Source organism: Protopterus annectens, chromosome 4.part0 (genome assembly GCF_019279795.1).
Source record: "Protopterus annectens isolate FY-2018-M chromosome 4.part0, PAN1.0, whole genome shotgun sequence".
In the NCBI taxonomy this organism is placed as follows: Eukaryota; Metazoa; Chordata; order Ceratodontiformes; family Protopteridae; genus Protopterus; species Protopterus annectens.
In genome coordinates, this window is record NC_056733.1 from 686,177,757 (window position 1) to 686,202,673 (window position 24,917).

Here is a 24,917-nt window from a genome sequence, read left to right on the forward strand (position 1 = left end):
AAACAACGGCTCCAGAAGCTTCTGAGTCAAAGTCAACCACAACAATCTGACGCTGACACTTCAGCTCCGAGAACCATTGTGCTCTGAGGGGTTAGGAGCCAATTGTATCAGGGACATCGCCGGAGTGGAAGACAAGGGAACCTTCAGATCTGACACCACAATTCTCTGGGATCTCAGATCCAAGGGCTCTGAAATGGAAGGTCAGATCAGAGAAGGAGCAAGAACAGGTTGAAAGGATGGTTAATGGCTCATCGATCCGATGAGAGCTGGAGCTGGCAAGACCCCCATCTGGATCTGTGTTATGAGGAACTTTCTCATTATTCTATCCACCTCCACCTCAGACAAACTTTGGGATGACCTAACTGAGGAGGATGTGGAGGGCAGCCTAAAAGTCTTTTGTTTGACTCCTGCAGAAAGGCAGACCTCAATTTAGGTGACGCAAGTTCAGGAGAAAACCTCAGATTACAGGGCCAAGGGGATGGAGACACAATGAGTATCGGATCCGAAGGCTTAGGATCTGCGGTCTTAAGAACCTTCCTGGGTGGCTCCAAAGGAACAGTAGTCTTTGGAGACAAACTAAGACAGCATTTACAGTGCTCCCTGGGCTCCTTAGATTTTTGTGAGGAGGTTTGAGCCCCTGACATAGAGGTACCTGAAGAAGGAGCAAATGGTGGTAACAGACATTTCAGGACAAGTTTATTTTGCCTGTCATGAATGGCCCTAGAGTTAAGAGTTAAAGGCTGCACAGATAGAACAGGAAGTGTCCAAATGTGACAGCCCTAAACAATAAATGCACTCCCTGTGGGCATCAGAGTTAGGAATCTTATGCCAACAGGAATTGCACTTCTTAAAACAGGTAGGCTTGTCGGCCATACTGGAAGAAGAAGAAGAAGAAAGGATCACACACAATTACAAATGGTAAATATCTAAAGTTATACAAAGTTTTATACATACATATATACACACACACACACACATATATATATATATATATATACATACACATTTTTTTTAAATATAAGATGTAGAAAATACCAAGAATGGTAATAATAGAATACCTCTAAGTAAGGTAAAGAAAAAGACTACCAACTATGGTAGGAATGACACTGAGACAAAAACTTGGTAAGGGAGATATTATAACACAGAAGAATAACTTAACAAAGACTAAGAAACACACTGATGAAACCATTAGCTTGAGAGATTGCAATCCCATCCAAACCTGAAGAGCAGCAAATGAGATCTGAGGTATTGCAGTGGTCAGGGGCATTATGGGTAAGGGAGGAGTTTGAGAATCGGATCCTAGACTCTACAGAAGGTGGCAGGGTTGGATCCGAACCCATTCATCGAGGAACAAATGAAAATGACATCAGATCTGGGGTCTATATTAGAAGATTGAATGTTTAGGTGATCGAACACCTAAACATCGATCTTCTAATATCGAAAGCAAAAAACGGCGAATGGACGATTTAACGCAGGGAAAGATTTCCCTTGGCCGTTCACCGGATTTTGCCATTTCCATACTGTTGAGCGATCTCGGAGTTGGTATATTTAGTTGGGGGGGCACAGCTTTTGCTTAGTTTGGATGTAAACTTTTTTTTTTTTTACTGGCCGACGTGCGTGTTTCCCTGGGGGGGTAGTTCGATATTCTTAGGTTCGATATTAGAAGATTGATGTTTAGGTGTTCGATCACCTAAACATTCGATCTTCTAATATAGACCCCAGATCTGCTATTTAATTGAGTTAATGGTGAAGACTTCTGACATTCTAAACCCATGTGCAAAAATTGGGAAAAGGGGTTATGGATGGATTTTTATGGAAATCCTCTGACATCTTTGCTGAGGCAACATATTGTTTACTAAAGTTTTTCTTTTTTTTTTGTGTGTCTGACTGCCAATATGTTATTTTGTTAAGTTTACTGTGTGCTGAATGTTACACAACCTATTTCTGAAATCCCTTAAATATTCAAAGGTGCTGAATAAGATGGTGCAACTGAAAGATGTTTACTTTACCACTCAATTCTGGTTATTAGCAGAACTGTAGACAAAACAGGATTTACTCTCAATGCTGTTAGCTTTTGCTTGCCTTCTGTCCAAATATTTGTTTTAAGTTGTGCCATTATAGAACAAATTATTTGAAAATTTTGATGAATTATGATTACCAGATTAGTGACTTTCCTAGTGACTGTCAATTTTATATAACATAACTAACATATAACTAACATGGACGTACATTAAAAAAGAAAGCAGTCAAGGTTATTTATTTATTTGCTAGCACTTGTTTACTGGGAAAGTTCAACTGAGTAGTGCCTGTTTTCAGTAGAGGCCTGGGGAGAAAATCTCCATTATACAGACATGATTTGCATTGTTTCATCCATGAATAACAACAGTTCCATTATTCAGACATCCTTGATATCAGTTACATCATCCATTAGAAATAACAGTTACTTGGATTGTATATGAATATTTTTTTAAATACAGGGAGGTACATGCAGTCTATTATTATCAGTATACATAGAATATCAGGTTTTACATCAGAATACTTGTTAATATAGAGACTTTTTCAAAATCTAGGATGTAGGAACTTAAGATAAAGAGAGAAGCCCATAGAAGAATGGAGGGGAGATGGCGCATGAAAGATAAATGAGATAAGATGACAGAGGAGAGGATAGTTGTGATAATAGTACATTAAGTTTTATTCAGCAGGCAGATATGACACAAATTCATACAGCTATATTAGTACCAGTTTAACCAAGGTTGGAGCAGGTGCACAGGCATTTATCTATCAGGTGTTGCTTTAAATAGTACTTAAAAGTATTTCAGGTTGCAGACTGTTCTTAACTGGAGTAGGACTATATTCCAGCTATTAGCAGTGCAATGTGAATAAGGTGAGTATCTAGCATTGCTGTTAAGTTTAATTATGGAAAGTAATGGTTTGTCAGTGGAGCTTAGAGGTCTCTTAATAGTGTAAAGTTGAACGATGGAGTGAAGAGATGGGAATTTTTCAGGGTTGTGCAGTAGTTATTTACTAGTCTCCTTCAATAAGATAATTACTTGAATCAACAATTTTACTTACTGTGACATGCCATTCCTACCTACCACATTTTGTACTTGCTTTCTTTAAATGTTTAATTTCTAAACTGCTTTTGCTGATGTTGTAGTGTTTTCTGTAACTGCAATAAAAATAAAACTGTACATGGGGCAAAGATCTGTGTTCCAGATCCACATGCAGTCTTTGGCTGTTTCTTGTGGCTTTGTGGCAGTTTTAAAAGGCAGATAAACTTAACAGTACTGATAAAAAAATAGCAGTACTGATAACATAGTTTATGTAAACTGTGTACAGATAACACTAAACATAGCTTTATTTGTTATTAAATATCAATATAAATAACTGATTCTACTGCACACAAGGAAAAAGCCATAGATATGGCCCAGATGATCCAGGTTAAGGCAGCAGCCAGAATTTTGGACTAGCTATCCACGGAACAAGGAAATAAGTGGGCAATTCCAGCATACCCAACCAGGTGGGAGGGCAGTCTCTTCTACAGCAATATTGACCAACAAAGGAGGCTGGGTAACGAAGCAAGGTAATATAAAGGTCCAAAAAGCACCGTAAGAAGCATATTTGTATACTGCAGTCAGGGTTTGCATAAGTATGAAGTGTTTGTGGGTCAGTGGCTGGCATTGTTGAGAGTCCCTGTTATCCAGATAGCAACACAGTAATGGGAGATAGGGTTAAAAAAAAAAAACAGGCTCACCAAGGATGAATCAGTTGTTAAGTTGTTCTCAGTCATCCACCCACTTATGAGCAGTCTTGGTCTGGGCAAATAGTGGACTTTTGGATAAGGATGAAGAAACCTGGAGAGCAGCAGATGGCTAAATGATGGTACAGCAGTCCCAGGAGAGAAAAAAAACAGAGTAGAAAATCAACTTGTATTTCCTTTTCCTGTTTGGTTTTGTAACCGGGAAGCTATACTTAAATATGGCTCCCAAAATACTTGGATATTAAAGAAACTTTAACAAAGTGTCATGAAGTTATCTCAATACCATGGTAAAAAGACACCATCACAGGAGCTACAATGACTCAGCTTTAATGTACTTTTTATTTTAAACTCAGTATGAAACCAATTTTAAAATACATTTTTTTATTATTCAGAGGGTCTGAGGGATAATTTTTAGCTATTAAAGTAACTATACTAGCCAAGTAATTAACCTAAAGCATCACATTAAAATCAGTGCAAAAGCTAACTCAGAAAGCATGAATTCTCATTTTTACCTTCATAAACACAGTAAAAGAATATGGGTAGCCAACCCATTTTCTATTACTACGAATTCTAAGCTAATCTCAGTGCTTTCTCGGATGGTTTTCTTTTGCAGTTATGTGATTTTTTTTTCCTTACTGGCAAGAAGACAGATAGATCTCTGGGTATCCTGACATTTTACCTTACACACAGTTTACACTGGAAGTGCTGCTTTGAACTTCTTCTCAGTGTGAAGACCACTAGAATTTTTTTTCTACTGAGCTGTCATTAGATCAGAAGTAAAGCCCTACATACCTTACCAGAAAAATACATTTTTTTTCAATTGTAACATGCCATGGTTAGAAGAGCATTATTTCAAGTAACCAGAGCTGTGGGATCAAATTCAAACAGTGCTGCAGTAAGTATTTGAGGTTATTACAAGCCAGTTTCATACTGAAATCTTAAAGGGGGCAGATACACAGCCTTTTAAAAATAGGCTCCAGTGGTTTTAGTCCATCAGGCTTACTGTCAAAGGCATTTTGCATTATACTAGATTTTCACTATGGGAGTTGTGCTCAGTACATGGAGTACAATAATGGTCTATAGTACTTCTTTACTGAGTTGTCACTGTATTAGAAGTACATATTCCCTATACAAGAAAATATGTTTTTTTTTTAATCTGTAGCATGGTATAGTCAACATACTAAATTTTTGAGCAACTAATGCAGGGCGATAAAATTTGGCATAGAGCTGCACTTAAACTCAAGAGAGCAGAATATGAATAGTATGGTTTTGTGGCTGATTATATAGATGTTACTGAAAGTTTCATAAGGAAATCTCAAAGGGGATTCACATATGTCTATCTGCAGAAAGGCACATCGTCAGTATGTTTAGAGGTGCACAATGCTACAGTCTGACATTTTGCATTAGACTCAGTTTACATGAATCAATAAGGACAAAGAGAACCTCCAAACATTGGACCCGTATTAGTTTGAATTTCTCAAGATTACTCAACCTGGTAGAATTTTCTGAAAAGGTCACCAAACCAATGGATGAAGCTAAAACAGTACAAACTGCATACCTCAACCTGGCCACAGCTTTTGAAATAATTCCCCATCCACTCATAGTACAAAAGCTAAATAAACTGGGAATTAACTGCTATATCACCCACTAAATTGACAACTGTCTCACAGATAGGATGCAAGAGATCAAAACAAGGGAAGCTACATCGACAAAGAAACCAGCACCAGTGGAGTCCCCCAGGGAAGAGTGCTGGGACCTCTCTTGTTCGTCATCTACTTCTCTGAACTAAAAGCCAGTAGGAAAGGGCTCTGGCTGAATAAGTTTATAGATGACTCCAAGCTAGGAGCAGTCACCAAATATCCAAATTACTTAGCCATCTTGTAGGAAGGTATGTCCCAAATAAATAAATAATGCCAAAATCATGGACTGAAACTAAATACTAAAAAATACATTATTGTATACTTTGGGAATTTGTGTATCCCAGGAAACTACCACATTGACAATATGCCTCTAAGAGCTGACCCAGCTTTTTGGGATTGGGAAACTTACATAGACAGTGAACTAACTTTCGACCAACATGTGTCCACTGTCATAAGAAAGTATCATAAGAAAGTGCTTCTGTACTGTACAGCTTATACACAAAGGGATTGTATGAAGCTCTAGGGAAGTCTTTGCCACCCTTTACTTAGCCCTTATTAGGCCAGTCATTGGGTATAACATCCCCTTTGGCATGTACCTGCCCAGACACATGTAGCAACTGGAATATCCACAGAGATAACTTACTAAAAGATTACAAGGCCTAAACAATTTCTTCTACATGGACTGACTCAACTGCTAAGAAGTCTGACATACAAGGCATCCTCCAACCAAATAACTGGTGGACCTACTGCACATCAGAAAGTCAAACGGCTTCAAAATATTCAATCAAGGGATCTAAACCTCTTCTGCGATATCATCTATATCTCACAGAGGATACTGCTGCTCTGCAACAGACTCCCCATCCCCATATAAGAAAGCTCTCATCTCTGTCCATATTCACCTACAGCTTGGATCTATGGATGGGTAATAGAAAATTTATCCCAGGACTGCCCATGTACTACTAAGAGACAGACACAGCTCCTGAATGCTATATCCCGTGCATGGGTCCCATCACATTATCTCTGGTATGATCTTCATTATTCTCAGCAGGGGTAATATATAATTCTTGACTATGGGATGAGTAAGGATAGGTTAATTTAAGCACCAAAAGGGACATTGGCTAGGCTTAAAATGGCCCTCATGGGCAGCTAACCTAATACTTACCTATGAACCTATGTGGAGTGCTGTTTTGAATTTCTGCACAATAAAAATAACAAACTACTGGCCTAGAACACTTCTTTACCAAGATGTTGCTGTCATTACCCCCTTTTTCCTATTTTACATGGGGTCATGGTGTCACATCAATGTGAACAAACTGTCATTAAATAATAAGTAAAAGCTGCTGTATATTTCGCCACAAAAATGTGTACATCTTTCCAGTTGTAACACACTGTGGCTTCAGTATTATGGTTTCAAACAGCTAAAACTGTGGGAACAAATGCAGAGGTGTGCTACACTGGAAACGTTTTGAGATTAAAACTGCAGTCTTAGGTGTGTTTTACAGCCAAATACTCTGTTTTTCTTACTTGAACGTTTTACAATGAAATCTCAAAGATAAACTAAGGTACACCCTTTTAAAGAGAGGCCCTGTAGCTTTAGTTCATATGCTTTTAATGCCAGGACATTACAATCTGTTTTCATTGTAGGTACTGTGCTGAATGTTTGCTCATTACTATCAGTATCATAATGATATGGAATACTGAGTTTTCATTACATTAGAAGTAAAAAAACCTATACAAGTTTTTTGTCACTAGATTTATGACACCCACCCCAGCTAAGACTTGTGTGCAGAAAACTACATTATATGAAGATGGTGTTTGTGTGTCTTTATAGCCGGAACCGCCAGATAAGTACATTCTGTTGCTCAGGAATATGATATATTATTCTCAGAAATTCATTGTAACACTTTAAATGGTTACAGAGAAATGGTTATTTAATGATCAGTTCTACCAGTAGTCTTACATACCTATTTGGAAGGTCTGTGTTTTTTTTTTTTACGCTGATAAACTCAGTATCTATCTAAAACATATCACTGATATGTTATTATGAAATAAATAAAATAATACTCTTTTCTAGGAAATATATAATATTGCCCGTCATTTTTATGTGTTACAGCAAAAAATGCATACTTTAGATGTTCTAATAGGCATGTATATACTTTAGATTTTGTCATTTGTTTCGTCAATTTTTCCTAAAATGTATTAGGTTGAGCTGAAAAAAATGAAAGTGGGATTACCAAAAGGTCTTGTCCTGAAAATGTCATAAGAAAATCTTGAACATTAGACAAATACTGCCATATGAAGTTACAGTAAAATTCAGACCAGAATACTTTTCTGAATTGACAAAGTGCAAATCAGTGGAACAGAAATGCATAGCTTTCAACTTGAGCATATAAAAACAAAACCTATCACAAATATAAACATATGATTTCAGACCAAAAAGAGTATGTGTTTCTTTATAAAATAATCTTTTATTCTTTATTTACACTGACATATAAAAATGACATTAAAATTTGATTTCTTTTTCATTATAATTTAACATGCAACTGCTCATTTTTCCCAAGTGCAGGAGCCCAGCCTAAGGATGTATTTTTTAACAATCATTCCATCCAGCCACCAACAATCCCTTTTCTTATTTTTGCACATGGGTTCAGGGTGTCACTACACCACTGACAATCATCTAAAGCCAACATTTACACCACCAGGTGGCAAAAAAAATCAATGTTGAGTAATACAGACTGTACAATCATCACACATAGTGCACAAGATTCTTCTGCAACAACTACAGATACAGATATATATCAACCTTGCTAATCTGTACACAAAACTCTGAGAAATTTTGTCAGCCCATTAGTGCTTATATATTGTATATCAATACTGATTTTGATAGTTCTCTATATGCTATATGCAACAAGCTGTTGTAATAGCATAGAGTTTTCTATATGCTATTAAAACAACATATTGTTTAATAATTTCTCCAAATGTCAAGTAAACCAATAGTCCTCCAAATAGACTTGCATACCTAGGTCTGTTTTTTTTTTACGCTGATAAACTCAGTATCTAGCTAAAACATATCACTGATATGTTATTATAAAATAAGAAATAAAATAATACTCTTTTCTAGGAAATATATAATACTGCCTGTCATTTTTGTGTGTTACAGTTACTAATAACGATGTAAGTAAAAAGAATCAAACAGAATACAACAACCCTGAAGTAAAACTTAGGTTTAATTTGCCAGTGGGAGTTGCTCTTAAACTTTACCTACCTTAACACATTTGTAAATAATTCAAAACAGGGGACCTTTTTTGGATCATTCTGTCTACTCTCTTTTTTATCGTAACAGTCATTTCCAAATGAAATAATTTTGCCGCTATAGAATTTATATCTCCTATCTTCGAGTGAGTTTTACTTTACAATCATCATGTTATTGATTTGTTTAACAAAGATCAGCACTGTATGTAATAAAGCTTGTTCAGATTTCATCCAGTTTTTTCTTTCATAGTGAGCTAATAACAGAGAGTATCCACCTTTATTTGATCAACTTTGGCCAAAAAGATTGTCTGTAAATCACCTCTGAATTTTTCATCTCTCTCCATTCCACAGAAATGTGTTTTCAGTCATGCAATATGATATTCACATATCCAGTAATGTAGAGAACTTGACGGATATATTCTCAGTAACCCAGAGGGAGTACAGAAATATCTAGGGAGGCACTTCTAGCCCAAATAAATCTCTATTTTATGACACTGTTCCACACTTTCACATTAAGGTATTCCATCTGGTTACGGCAAAACGGAGAGTACAGTTGTGTAAGTAGCTGTATCATAATAGTAGATGTTTGAATGATCACTGCTGCAGCAGCCTAAGCTATACAGGTTATATCCTGCTAAGGATATAACAGCCAGCCAGCTTCCAAAGTTTCAGGGACCTTTCATGCTCCCAAACAGACTGCTCAAGCTGAGCTGACTAAAAGACAGTTTTGGGTACCAAGTCCTTCAGAGCTTTAATGCTAACTGAGAAGGGGAGACTAAGCCCTGAGAGCACACTGTTCATAGGTTCATAAGTTTATACTTGGCTAATGACCACTAAGGCCCTTATAAGTCTAGTCATGCAACCCAAATGTGACTCACAAATTACATTTTATAGGGGGTGATTTACTGACTACCTCCATCTGTAAGACACACAGATCTCAGATCAGGGGTGAATTCCTGATTACCTATCCACTTGTCCAAGTTGCACTTAATAGCAACAGGGATTAACTCTGCTTCACATGGATGGGGAGCTTGTTCCAGAGAATGGGAATTTTCTGAAAAATATATCTGCCTCCCCAATGTGTCCTATTTATGTTGCAAGCAAAATTTAGATCTTTTAATCTAAGAGCTCTGATGCTGTTTGTTTTCCAAATGTGCAGAAGGTATATCACAGAAGGTCCAGGGATGGCTTGTATGCCAGGTAAAGATCACCTCTCAGAAGTCCGTATGATACCGAGTAAAGAAACAGGGCTTTGAAGTGATCAGTGTAGAAGACTGTGTTTATTCCCTATATTCTTTTTATAAAAATCCTTGGTGGACAGTCCAGTTGCTGCATGTATCTGGTCAGGTACATGCTGAAGGAGGCATTATACTCTATGATGGCTCTGATGAGGACTGAGTACAGTGGTATGATGACTTCTCTGGACCTAGATGCTATGCCCTTTCCCATAAGTTGAGCAACACAAAGATTTTCTTACTACCTTAGACATAGTATCAAATGTTTAGCCAGATCTAGGTAGGCAGTATGCACAATTTTCCCCTCATCCATTGCCTTAGTGACCTTTTCAAAGAAGTCCACCAGATTCAGTAAGTACGATCGTCCTCTGACAAAGCCAAACTGGAATGGATCCAGTGTTCGGAGGTCTCCTTTGTCCTTGTTGATAATTTTCATGATAATTCTTTCCATGGCTTTCCAAATAGGACTAGTCAAGACTGACGGGTCTACAGCTTCCAAGATCTGTTGAAGGTCCTCCCTTATAAAGAAGGATAACTGTCCCACTCCTCCTTTCATGTGGCACAAAGCCTACTTTAAGACTATAGTTAAATAATTTCTCCAGGGGTACCGATAAGTCAAATTTTAAACTGTTCAGAAGGCATCCTGGGATGTTATCGGAGAACACTGAGGCCATCTTTCTGGCGTTAGTGAGTGTAGCCAGTACATGCTCCCTAGTTATAGCTGGATGGGTTATGTTTGAGGGTATTGGGGGGGGAGTTCATAACATAAAAACAAGAAGAGGATGGAGGGAGGGAGCAGCTACTGCAGCAGTCATCATATGAACATCTACTGTTATGGTATGCTTACTTACACAACTGTACTATGTTATTCATATTGATCACTGCTGCAGTAGCCTAAGCTATATGGTAGATTACATAGCTTAGAACAAATGGCTGGTGGAAGGTTAAGGGTCCTGGAGCCCCTGCAGAATGATCCTGGCAAAGCCTGACCTAGACCTGGAAAAGGAATCTAGTTTGTAGTGCTTTGTGAATGTATGTACAGAGGATCAAACTGCTGTTTCTAGAGTACTTCTAGAGTCCAACCCTTTCCAAAAACCCATAGATGAAGTCACGGCCATGTTAGTGTGTGCCTTGACCCTGCCTGCAGTAGTTTTGTTGTGGTGGGAATAATAAAAGGTAACAGCCTTGGACATTCACTTGAAATAGTATGCTTTGGCACAGATTGTCTCTTCTTCTTACAGTTGCAAGAAATGAACTGACTGAAAGTTCTGAAAGATTTTGATCTCTCAATATAATACCAGAGTTGCCTGCAGACATCCAGGGCATCTTTTCTCCCTCACTCTTGAGTTCAGGGAAGAACACAGGGAGATTGATAGTCTGGCTTAAAGTAAACCTGGATACCACTTTAAGCATAAAAGGATTAGTTCTCAAAGAAACCCTGTCTCTCTGGAAAATGAGAAAAGGATGGCCCACCACACGAGCTTGCAATTCAGATACACTTGTTGTGGAGGTCAAAGCAATCAGTAAAAATATTTTTCATGTTAAGAACCTTAAGTCAGCCAGATAAGCTGGTTCAAATAGACCAAGTGTTAGCTTCTCTAGCATACAATTAAGATCCTAAGGAGCAGCCACCAGTTTCCTTGGAAGTCACTTATGTAATAACCCTTTCAAAAACATTTTGACATAAGAATGCATCGACAGAGAGGGATCCATGGGCAAACATGCTAAAATGACAAAAAATGAACCTTTTTAGAGGAGTAAATCAGGCAATAGGACCAACTAGAAAACCTTTCCCATTTGTTTATATATGATTTTCTAGAAATAGGCTTTCTTGCTTCCATTACTACCTGCTGCACATCCTCAGTAGAGTGCCTAAAAGATATTAAGACACTATCATCCAAGCAGTCAGTTGAAGTTGTTTAGGGTTGGGCTATACCAAACAGTGCAAGTAGAGGAAGTCTGTGAGGAAACGTGTGGTAACTGCCTCTGGCCAATTCCAAAAAAGGAAGAACCACTGTTGCCTGGGCCAGATAGCAGTCACCACAATGATTATGGAGGACTCTTCTTAATCTCAGCGAAAAGGGTAGAAAGCCATACAGAATCATTCCTGTCCAAGGAATGAAAAGGCATATGTCCCCCAGGCCTTCTGGGATGGAGACCTGGAGCAGAATTTTGCCAGATGACTGTATTGAGAGAAGGCAAAAAGATTTACTTAAGGGACTCCCCACAGATGAATCAATTCTTGGAAGATACAAAGATCTAGTTTTCAATCATGAGGGTCTTCCTTGGTCCTGCTCAGCTTGTATGCCACACAATTTTGCTCTGACAGAATGTAGGATGCCTGTAAAGTGAGACTGTGCTGTAAATCTATAATCACATGCTAACATAACTAGTCTGCATAGGGGCTAAGATATAGTTTCTCCCTTGCTTAAGTACCACATCACTTCAGTAGTGCACATAACAAAGTGAAGAGGTGCTGGAGACCAAAGGTGATTCAAAGTGTGGAGGGCCTTGATAAGGGAAAACATCTCATTTATGTTTATGTCCTTGTATCTTTCTTTGAAATTTCATTGGCTTTGTCCCTGTTCTAAACCAGACTAAACCCTACCTTTTCCCCCTTAATGCTCTTTTTTCTATACCCCTTCCTTCCAACCTTTGTCCCCTCTACAGCTTTAATCAATAGAATCTAACCTTATTCTAGCCCTTGTGATTATTGCCTTCTTCTGCTCTGTCTCTTTCTCTTTCTCAGACCTACTAATCATTATTTTCAGAATACTGAATGTCCTTGTACTCAACTGTATTTTAAACCTTGCACAGCCTGCGAGCTATTATTCACAGAAACAATTTTTGATTCTCTTAAATCTTTTTTAATTTCTTTGTATTTGAACTTAGTCTTTTTTTAACTATTGTAATCTTTTTTTGTAATTTACTAATGCTTGGAGCTTATCTCCCTGGGCCTCTATTAAAAATGGACATGTATCCAGCTAGACTAGCCCAGCCAATAAATGTAAAATAAAATAAAAAATAAAAATAAAATAAATTTGTTGTCTCACATACTTTGCACATTTATCCCACTTGACACTGCTCCCCAAGCAAAGTCCAGGGTTTCTGTGATGACTGAATGCTTTGGAGCATTATCATGGATGACTGACTGCTTTGGAGCATTATCATGGATATGTGATACCTCCAAGTTTCTTCTCTTTTCACAAATCCCAGAACTGGAATCTGAAAAGATAATGGGTGTTGGTGCTGGGACCAAACAGACTCCAGATACCATTGGATCTTTCTCTTGTGGAGTCTTGCTAGAGGCATCACGAGAATCACAGATGCCATGAGATCCAGAATCCTGAGGTATTCTCTCAGAGTGACTAAAGTCTAAGTGGAAAACCCCTGGAACAGATCTAAATATTGATTTATGTTTTTCCTCTAGAAGAAAAGCTCTTTGTACTGTGGTGTCAAGCAGACATCCCAGGAACACAATCCTGTGCGACGGAATCAAAAAAGAGTTCTGAATGTTCTCTTGGAATCCAGGCCTGTATAGGAGATCTTTCACCCAAGACAGAGACTCCTGCCACTCTGAAAAAGACTCTTCAAAGATAAGAAAGTCAGCAAAATATGGAAAAATGTGGACACTCTGTAATCTGTAATGGGCTGACAGGTACTAAGCACTTTGTGAATACTCTTGGAGCAGTGAATAGCACAAAGGGTAAGGCAGAAAACTGATAATGTGAACCAGACACGCAGAACCTTAAGAAACATCTGAAATGTGGATGAATAGAAATGTGGTTAAATCTAAGGTTACTACAAAACTCAACTGAAGAAGGAGGATTAACAGGTTGTGAAGTAAAAGCATTTTGAAACTGGGCACTGTCATATTCTACTTTGGGAAAGAAAAGTCTAGAAAGTACAGTAGTGTACACTTACCATAAATGTAAATGTTCGAGTGTATTCACTGTTGCAGTCATCACATTTGGGTTATCCCTGCCAGGGTACCCCTCAGTTGGCCCGAATACCAGAGGCCTAGTATTTCTGCTTCAGTTGCTGTCGCTCCAGGACTGACATCAGGTTGTCAGTGGTATAAAATAAGGCAGCCGACGCCATTACATCAGTTTTTCTTGCCTTAGCTGTCAGGAGCCCCCAAGAGGGAGCTAGGTTATGGTAGAAGAACACCACCAGTAGAAAGTAAATACCAAAAAGTCCTTGTAAGGACAGATAGACAAAGAGAGAGAGAGAGAGAGAGAGAGAGAGAAAATGAGAGAGAGACAAGGGGGATGGAGGGAGGGAAATCAGGACTGCAACAGTGAATACACTCGAACATCTACATTTATGGTAAGTGTACACAACTGTACTATGTTCTTCATGTTTCACTTTGTCAGTCATCACATTTGGGTTGATTCCCAAAGCTGAAGAAAAGGGTGGAAGCAGTCAAGAAGACTGGGGGATGGCAAGGATGCACTGCAAGACTGCGGTGGCAAAGCCTGCCCTTGATTTGGAGAAGACAGGCAGGTGGTAATGCTTGGTGAAGGTATGAACAGATGCAGCCTCCAGGATGTCCCTGGTTGGGGCCCCTCTGAGGAAAGCTGCAGAGGCGGAGGTTGCTCTGGTAGAATGTGTCCTGACCCTCTTGGGGGAGGTTTTCCATGCTGCTTGTAGCAGAAATGGATGCAGTGTGCTATCCATTTGGAAATGGTTTGTTTGGATATGACCTTGCCCTCTGCTCCTGCAGCAAAGCTGACTAACAATTGATCAGTCTTTCTAAATGATTTAGTCCCATCTAGGTAGAATCTGAGCTGTCTGTGCACATCTAGAGAGTGTAAGAATCCTTTCCCCCTTGTTTTGTGGGTTAGGGAAAAAGGTGCGCAAATGAATGAATTAGTTGAGAGCCACACTGGACACCACTTTTGGCATGAAGGATGGGTTAGTCCTGAGGGAGACCCTGTCAGCATGGAAAATGATGAAGGGGTTTACAGCCATTAGTGCTTGTAGCTTGGATACTGTTCTAGCTGAAGTGATGGCCAGAAGCAAGGCTGTCTTCCAAGAGAGTTTTAACTCTGCTGAAGCTGCTGTTTAAAGGGGGGCAGGGTGAGCTTTTCCAGCACAACGTTTAGGTCCCTAGCTGGGGTAGGTGCTCTTCTGGGTGGCCTCAAGTTGTTAGCCCCTCTTAGGAACTGTTTGATGAGAGGGTGGGAGAAAAGAGGTGGCTCTGTGCTGAAATGAGCAGAGATGGCAGAGGCATGAATTTTAATAGAAGAGAAGGATAGATCCCTGTGTAGTATGTCAGCCAAGTAATCCAGGATGAGAGGTAGGGAGGGCTGTGCTGTTCTGGCTCCTTTAGCCTGGATCCAGGTGCAAAACCTTTTCTACTTGTCAGCATAAGACTTTCTAGTGCTAGGGCATCTGGCCTCACGTACAGCATCTAGAACTTGCTTGCTTAGATTAGCAGCTTGTGCAGTGGTCAGGGAATAAGCCAGGCTGCCAGATTGAGGGTCTGCAATTGGGGATGCATGAATTCTCCATTCCTCTGGGTCAGGAGTGTTGGGATCTGAGGGAGATGCCATAGTGGCAGGGGTGACAGGCTGCGCAGCAGTGGGTACCAATGCTGGTGTGTCCAGTCTGGGGCAATCAGGATTGTCCTCAGTTTGTTCTCCATTATTTTGAGCAGTATCCTTGTAATGAGCAGTAGAGAGGGTAATGCACAGACAGAGGTTGACCCACTAGAAGGATAAAGCATCCACTTTCCAGGCCTTGCTGTGAGGTTCCCTGGTGCAGAATTTGTTGAGCTGATGGTTGGAGTGGGAAGCAAAGAGGTCGACCTTTGGGGTGCCCCATTTCTGGGTTACAAGGGTGAAGGTTCTTTGGTCTAGCTGTCACTCGTGTGGGTCCAGAAGATTTTTGCTTAAGTTGTCTGCAAGAGAGTTTAGAGATCCTGGCAGGAATTGTGGTTTCAGGTGTAGTTGCATGGCTGTGGCCGTGTGCCAAAGGGTCATAGCAAGCTTGCACACAGGGTAAGAGTGAGTCCCTCCCTGCTTGTTGATATACCACATCACAGTGGTGCTGTCTGTTTTGATCAGAAGAAGCCCTGGGGAGAGTAGGGGTCTGAAAGCTGTCAAAGTGTACTGAACAGCTAACATCTCTTTTTGGTTGATGTGCAAATGTATTTGATTTGGGCTCCATTGGCCCTGAATGCACCTGCCGTCCAGGCGTGCACCCCAGGCGTATTGTGATGCACCTGTAGTGAGGGTCTGGGCGGCTTGGGGTTGTGAGAAGGGTAGTCCCTTGTTGTGGTAGCATGCTGCTGCCCACCAAAGAAAATCTTTCCTTAAACAAGGTATCACTGGTATAAGAGTTTCCAGGTCTTGGGAGTCTTGACACCAAAGGCTTTTTAGGTACCACTGTAGTTTCTTCATATGCAGTCTGGCATATGGAATGAGTAGAATGCAAGAAGCCATGAACCCCAGAGCTTGCAGGATTTTCCTTGCGGATAACTGGGGTCTGGTGGCTAGTTGAGAGAAGTACACTGTCAGGTAGGTTTGTTTTTCTGGTGTAAGGAATGCTATCTGGGATGCTGTGTCCAGGCTTGCTCCCAGGAATGCATTTTTTTGGGTGGGTACTAGTTTGGATTTCTTTTCGTTGATAGTATACCCCAAGGAGGTTAGTAGGTCTTTTACAAAATTCAGGTGCTTTAGCAACTTTTCCTGACTGTCTGCCTGAATCATGCAGTCGTCTAAGTATGGGTAAATTTGAATATTTCTTTGTCTGCAAAAAGCAATGGCAGAAGCCAGACATTCTGTGAAAACTCTGGGAGCAGTGGATAAGCCAAAGGGAAGCGCAGAGAACTAGAGGTGCAGTGATCCTGCCCTGAAACTTAGATATTTCCTGCATGATTCCCTGATTGGGATGTGTAGGTAGGCCTCTTTTAGGTCTAGGGAGGCTAACCAAGCATCCTTGGAAAGCATAGGTAGAAGCTGCTGGAGGGTGAGCATTTTGAATTTTGGTATCACCAGAAAGGTGTTTAGAATGGATAGATCGAGGATGGGGTGCCAGATGCCCTCTTTTCTGGGTATCCGGAAGAGTCTGGAGTAGAAACCTTGGCCCATCTGTTCTGCAGGAAAATGCTCTATTGCCCTCATATAGAGCAGGGAAAGGACTTGCTTTTTGGCCTTTGCCCACTAGTTTGGGAGAAGATCTGGGAACCCTTTTGGGGTTGGTAGAGTGTGGAAATAAAATCTGTACCCCTGGGACACTATGTTGAGGATCCAGTGGTTGTTGATAATGGTGGCCTAGGTGTTTGTGTGGAAGGACAGCTTTCCTCCTAGGAGCAGGAGCAGATGGGCAGAGGGACGGGGTCGAAGTGTAAAGTCATTGTGAGTTCTTAGCATGAGGGGGTGGCTTAGCACTCCCTGGTTTTGAAGAGGAGGAACTCCATTACTTAGATCTCTGCATTCCCTGGGGCTGTTGTCTGGGGGTCCTGCTTCCCTGGGGTCTGGGCTGAGCTGACCTGGAGGGAGCAGGAAAGGACAAGTGCTTGGAGGGACAATGCCTACTGAATCTCGGTGGCTGAACCTGCAAGAAGTCTTTAACTCTCTGCATAGATTTAGCTTTTTCTTCCATCTTTTTTAAGACCTCTTCTGTCTTGGTGTCAAATAAATTGTCTTTGTGCAAGGGTGCATCCAATAATTTGGAATTGACATGGTCTGGCAAAGGCTGTTCCTTTAGCCAAGCATGCCTTCTAAGGACAGAACCAGTGACTGCTGCCCTGCAAGGTGCCTCTAGGGTGTCAAAACCACATTGTAAGGTGTGCTTAGTTACTTGACTTGCAGAATGCATTAACTCTTGTAACTCCATTTTCTGCACAAGCAGGGAAAGAAGATATTTTTTGTTTGAGGATTTCCATGGTATGTTGCTGATATTTCAGCATATGGAACTGACAATTTAATGCTCTAATAGCAAGAGTAGCAGAGGTGTATACTTTTTTACCCCATCTTCCTAATGCTCGGGAATCCCTATCTGAGGGTGTGGGATTCTTAGCAAAAGTTGCTTTAATTCCTTTAGATCCTTGAGAGATAACCTAGTGGTCGGCAGTAGGATTTTTGAAAATAAATTTGTGAGAATCAGGGACTCTATAGTACCTGTCAGGTTTCCTGGGAGCAGGAGGGAGGGTGTCAGGAGTCAAACTGGATTCCATAAAAACATCATCCACAACATCCAGAACAGGAGGAATGGCCAGAGGTCTGTGCTGTGGAAGATCTAAGAATTCCCTGAGTCTCTTTTTTGACTGAGGGTAGTCCTGACATTCCCATTGGAAATGCTCCCTTAAAGTATGTAAGGTTTTCCCAAAGGAAATGTCCTCAGGTGGAGAGGCTGAAGGGATGGATTCCTCTGCATCAGAATCCTCATAAGCAGAGAGGGGTTGCATATCTTCATATTCAGATGCATCAGAGTCACTGGACTCCTGTTCAGATAGAACTACTGGGGACAAATCTCTTTTTCTTTTGGAAGGGGTAGCCTGGCTTCCCCTGATAAGCATTATAAGGTCTTCTGCCATTTTAAGCATCTGAGACTGAGGCAAGGAAGCAGGTGCCTGAGATTGAGTCATCGGTTTCTTGGGTGTAGTTCGCACCCTGTGCCTTAGAAACTCGGTAGTTTTCAAAAGAACGGTAGACGCGAAAGTCGTCGTCAGTCTGTGTCGAGAATCGGTAGTGCGAAGTAATTCCTCAGAAGCCGGTGCCTGCTCAGCGGCTTCGGACCCATCCAGTGTAGAGACAACAATAGGATCCTTAGTCGATGAAGAGTCTCGCAGCATACCGGACTCCGAAAGGGTCTCGGTAGTGGCCTGCGAATCCACAGAAGTGGGCATCAGGGGCTGCGAAAGCACCTCACTGAGGACCGGAGAACTGATGACTAGTTTAACGGAAGCATCGTCGGCAGTTTTAGACCTGTGCCTTTATCCTTATGTTTTTTGGAATATCTGCTGTTGGATGGCTTACCAAGCCATATCGGAATTTGAGGACTGAGAGCGAAAATATCTAGCTACAATAAGGGCCAGATGACGTATAGTTCTGGCACTGAACAAAGCACAACAGCAACAGCGGGGGACGTTGTGGTATAGGCCGAAGCAACTGATGCAGTAAGAATGAAAGTCTCGGTGTGGTATTTGCTTTCCACAGGTGAGACAATTGTTAACTTTTTCTGACATTGGTTAGAGCAAGAAAAAAGGATCCCCAATGGGGTACTTAGCTTTAGAAGACTTCAACTTCAATTCGGAAACAAAAAACTCAGGTAGCGGCCGACCGGCACTCGTGCGAACTGCTTCTGCTTCAGGCTCCGCGGCAAGGAAGACTGATGTAATGGCGTCGGCTACCTTATTTTATACCACTGACAACCTGACGTCAGTCCTGGAGCGATGGCAACTGATGCAGAAATACTAAGCCTCTGGTATTCGGGCTGACTGAGAGCTACCCTGACAGGGATAACCCAAATGTGATGACTGCAACAATGAAACATGAAGAACATCTGCTCTCCCAGCATTTTCATTCTTTGGCACTTTTTTTCAACTGGGAATGAGGAACTCTTTTCTATTACACCTTGACACAGCATGTGCTGTAGAACAGGAGGAAAAGAAGGGGTTTGGTCTTTGGGATATGGAATTCCCTACAAAGGAGCAATTTCTTCTCACTACTATCTGTAACCTTATAAATTAGCCTCAGAACCCATTTGTCTGAAACAATCTGTTTCCAAACACAGAAATGGAGATTCAGTCTTTCTGGAAGGGATAAGGTTCTGCCAGGGTTGGGGGACAAGATCCCTTATATAGTCATGCTTCCAAATTTGACTGCACTTTGATCTTGGGGGATCCTGCTTTCCTTTTGGAATCTCCCTACCATTGTTTTTTAAACGTCTGCTTACCCACATTCTGTTGAGACTGTATTTTGCTTCTTGCCAAAACTGGATGAGACAGCAGAAAATCCTTTGCAGAACTTAGACAAAGCAGGCTGAAAAATCTGAGAGATGCACTATATCACCTTACCTCTCATCACATTTCTTGATAACCTGTGCAGCACAGGGTCCAAAAACTAAATAAATCTCAATCCAAAGGAAAATTTAAAATCTAAATTTTTATATCTTCTGGGAAGTTCTAAGAACACAGCCAGGCAAATCTCATCAACACAGTACCAGTGGAAAAAGTCCTGGATAGAGTATCTACTGAGTCATATACACACTTTAAATCATGATCAGTGTTGACCTGAGAAAAGGAAGAAACTAAACCACACAACACATATTTTCCTCATAGGAGGGAACTGCAGATATAACATTCTTCATACTTTCAGTTAGTCATAATATACTTCAACATACGAGCCTGACAATTCCGAATTCTAAAAATTAAATTTGCAGAAGCATACAATTTTATCCAAATGTATCAATTGTTATATCATCCTTGTCTGAAGTGGAAGGATTTGAATTAACAAAATACTTGGCAGTGACTGGATTACTACAGCTATAGCTGCTGGTTTGGGTCTAGGATGTGTGTATAAAAACTTGAAAGACTGAACAACTTTGTACATTCTGTGCTTTTTATGGTGTAGCAGGCTGGCTGTGTGGGAAACCACTGGCTGTGATAAATGCATCCACCAATGCTGACAGCACTGGGGGGTGGGTGAAGGTTCTGGAAATACCAGTTGTAACAGGTCACAGTATTTTCTGAAGGACAGAGAAAGTTCACTGTTATCCCACTGAAAACAGTGGCACATTCTGATCTCCGAGTCTGATCAGAAGTCTGAGGAGAAAAACCTGCATCTGTCCCATCACATTCCCCTAGATTAAGCTTCTTGAAACTTTCCAGAAAAAGACAAATCACTTTTTCTTTTGCTAGACACTACCTTATAGGAAGGATCAAAAGCCTGTACAAGGCCCTGAATCAGAATTAATAGACTGATGCATGAAAAGGTAAAGGTTTAGTTTTCTGTTTCTTTTTGACAAGAAAGTTGGAGCAAATAAGTGTATTAATAGCAGCAACAGCTTCCCCTGGTATGGGCACAGCATTCTGGCTAAGCAGTGGCACATTTCCTGTACCATCTCCCAAGACCAACATGAGTAGCTTTCCCTTGTCCACTTAGTGGACCCCAGCAGCAGCAGTGGTGGATGTGTCTAACCCCCAATCCATAATGCAGTTGTATGGGCAACACCAGAGGGAGTCGGGGAAAAATAATGAGCGGACTGGTGAACCAGCTTTGGCTACAGCAGAGGTGCCCATCTATGGATGAGGCGAATTGTTAGCCTGCTGTGGTGGCAAAGGCTGTTTAGTTAACTTTTGTATTTTCTGGCTGGAAGAAAGACAAACCATGGGACCCAGTAGTCTGTTCCATAGTCATGCCAAAAATGGGGCTTCTTTGCCAGGGAAGTTATGCAGCACATGCAGATAAAAAAATGAAAAGTATTTAAAAGTAACTTTTTCTGCTCAAAACACAGTAAAAAAACACATTTAAGTGCACTTTGCCAGAAAACATAGTTTTACAATGTTATTAACAACTTTTAAACTGACAGAAGCAGAAGTGCACTCCCATTTCAAAGTACAGTAAAGTCACATGACAGGCAATGAAACACATATTCCTTGATTAAAAATACTTTTCTACACAGGAAAGTAAGTTTAAACAATAAAAATAAAACATGAAAGTTTTCAACCAAAGGGAACATATCTGCCCAGCAATGGAACAGTTAAAGCTGACCTTTGATCCATGAAAGCCCACAGAAGAGCAGTCTCTTCAGTGGCAGGAAAGCTATGATAGGCATGGAGCCCCAACCTGGCTTTTAGTCAGCAGAGCTTGAGCTGTTTAATGGTTTGCCATGTGGAAGGTGCCCTGAAGCCTTGGAAACTGTCCAGCTGTTATATCCTTAGCAGGATATAAACCCATATAGCTTGGGCTACTACAGCAGTGATTAATATGAATAACATCTTTAGGTTCTGCCCACCATATGTTTATCATTTGTCTGTACCCTTCTTGCCATTACAATCCACTGAACTAAATCTTGTCTGGCCACCTCTGTCACCAGATATATTTTTTTCAACTTCTTTAATTGATATACCAAACTGTAATACCTTAAATGATCCCTACTGTATAGACAGAATTCTTCCTTTATTTGAGATTAGGTTTTCCTATTAGTCCCTCCATCATTTGCTCCCAAAACCTTACAGTAGTTTTATCTCTTAGCCAGTTAATTAAATCACCAGCCCTGATTTTCCACATCTTAGACATTTCTACTGGGGTTAATTAATTTATCTAACGTTTTAATTTATATTTCCTTAGGACTCGGAACACTAGATATTTAATGTTTTAATATCAAGGTTTCTCCTTTGTTTCTACAAATGCTCCTCACAAATAACTCCTTAAAAATCACTCTATCTACAGGGTTTCATCTTAACATATCTTTTCCATAATCCTCCATTGTTTTAATAGTCAAGGTATAAAAATATATGAGGGCCACTGCCTCGTTATATGTTGAGGAGTCAGGTATCCCTAGTCTAAGGAAGTTTTATAGATAATTATGCTAATAACATTCCCTGAAAAATTCATAAATAAAAGGAAGATCAAACCTAACATACCTAAACGGACCATCCACCTTCAAGCCCTGTCTAAAGCAACATGAAAAACATATGTGATTGTGTACCTGGTCCTCACCTGGGTAACTTCATTTTTCTTTGTCAGTGTTATTACTTTCTACACAACAAACCATTCTACTCAGTTACCTTTGTGTCTTAATCTCCACTTTATATTTCAGCTTCTTTCTGGCCTTCCCACTTTACCCATCTCCTTCAAACAATTTCTACCACTCTCTTATAACCAGGTTCTATGCGAGTATGAATCCTAGTATTTTCATCCCCACTCTCATAGGTTCATAGGTGTGTACTAGGCTAATGGCCTTGGGACCTTTACAAGTCTAGCCCATAGAAGTGCTCTGGTATCGTGATGCCCGACGTTAGTTCCCAGTGCCTCTATCAAGTAGAGCCACTGGAGTGATCCCGGGGTGGACTTTCTATTACCTATTCACTCATCAAGATTTCTCTTGAAGAGGGAGAGCGAGGTGCTCTATTTGACATGTATGGGAAGTCTATTCCAGAGCATGGACAGTGTCTGGGTGAGGAACCTGTCCCTCCTGCATGTTCTGTTGATTGCAGTAATGAGGTTGAGGTCTGTGGAGTGTGTGGTGCGGAGGGACTGGGATTTCTTTAGATGTAGCATTTCTAACAGAACTGGGTCAGACACGGCTTTGTAAGTCAAGCAGATATTGCCTCTAAGTAAGCGATATGAGACAGAGAATAGCTGGAGTCTTTTGAGTCTGTCCACATAGGACATGTTGTTATGGGACAAGACCAGCTTATTAAAATGTATATTCATTTCAGTTTATTAATGATGCTATAATATGATTGTTATAAAACAAATATAATTTGTATGCAGGGCTGGGAAAATACAGCTTCATAAGCTACAGTATTGCTGTTTTTTTAACTGCATTCTTTTAATATGTAATAAGAGAGAACAGTACATGTTGCATGAAGTGAGGCATGTAGTTATACAAAAAGGAATTTATTAGCATGACTCCTCCAGGCTAAGAGTGCACTGTTGCTAGAGCAGGTTTGAAACATCCAAGGTCAGAAACAAGACCCTTTGGAAACAGGTGAATCATGTACAGGAAGGTGTTCACGTGAAGTCTAAGGCGAAAATCATGAGGGATGAGAACATTTGCAAAGTTGTCTATAGGACACAGTCATTATAATGTCATGAAATTGCATGAGCAGTTTGATAAGAAAATGTATAAAATTATAGTTTTTGTATGTAAAGTGAGAATGCTTCATCAAGAATTATGAAGACTAACTCCCAGTGCTGTAAGAATAACATTTCTGTTTGCACATCCTGAAGTGTTGTTCCCGACTAGAGGCATATAAGGTAAATTCTTAATGTTATTTATTTATGACTTTAACAATTTGGTGCCGTGACTCGCATCTGAACTTTGGTATTGCTGCAGGGCAGTTCTGGAATACAGCCCATCACAGATTTTCTGTGAATTCCACACTGCTTTGTATGGAATAGTCAGAGACTCAGATGTGCAGCTATTCAGGGTGTGCAAACATACTAGCCTTGACAGGGGAAATTGTTTTGTAAGGGAAAAAGGGTTGATTTGTGTTTTTATCTTTCTCTCTTTTAGACAATTTTAGCAGAATGTAGAATAAGTGCATGACTGTGTTTGTAGAATAAATGCATAACTGTGTTTGTAGTATAAGTGCATACTGTGTTTTTTGTTTGACTGAGTAGTTGTAAGATATATAAGTAATAGTGGGAAGACCCCACAGTAAATGAGTACAGTAAATGTATGAGCACATACAGTAAAGGACAAATAATTAACACAAGGAGGCGGCTTGTGTCGAGGGCGGTATCCTCAGACTTGAAAGGTAAGTATGAGAGATGTTTTTATTCTGTCAATGTATGAATGTATGAGAGAAAGAAAAGAAAAAGTTAAAAGCTAAAAATAAAGTTAAAACAAGTTCATGAACTGACCGCATGATTGGGACGTAGACTGTAAAATTAAAACAGGTTCATGAGCCCACTGCATGATTGGGACGTAGACTATACAAGTTCATGAGCCCACAGCATGATTGGGACATAGACTATATACTGTTAAAACAAATTCATGATCCTACCGCATGATAGGACATAGAGGTATGCGTTGTTAAAATAAATTCATGAGCCCAAAAGTACGTTGGAACTTAACAGTGTGATTGTGTGAGAGTACCCTCAGATGGTCCGAAAGAGTAGTCAGTTCTGGACACAGTACCTATCCGCCCCATTATCCCGACTGCAATGCTGGAGCTGTAACATTTGAGCTCGCGCAGGGACGAAAGCAAGGGGGTGCTGTGGGAAAAGCCTGATCAAAACTTCTCCTCTGTTGCTGCACGCCGACAGACTTCCTACCTTTCCCTCCCTGTATGGTGTGTGGATTACTACAGTTATTTTCTGTCTTCGGAATTGCCAGGATCCTGGA

At 40.4% G+C, this 24,917-nt stretch overlaps 1 protein-coding gene across 1 annotated transcript in view; it reads right to left on the reverse strand.

Annotated features, from left to right (window-relative positions):
• Positions 1–24,917, reverse strand: part of CAMKK2 (calcium/calmodulin dependent protein kinase kinase 2) — a 1,901,640-nt gene that overhangs the window by 362,930 nt on the left and 1,513,793 nt on the right. The window lies entirely within an intron of this gene.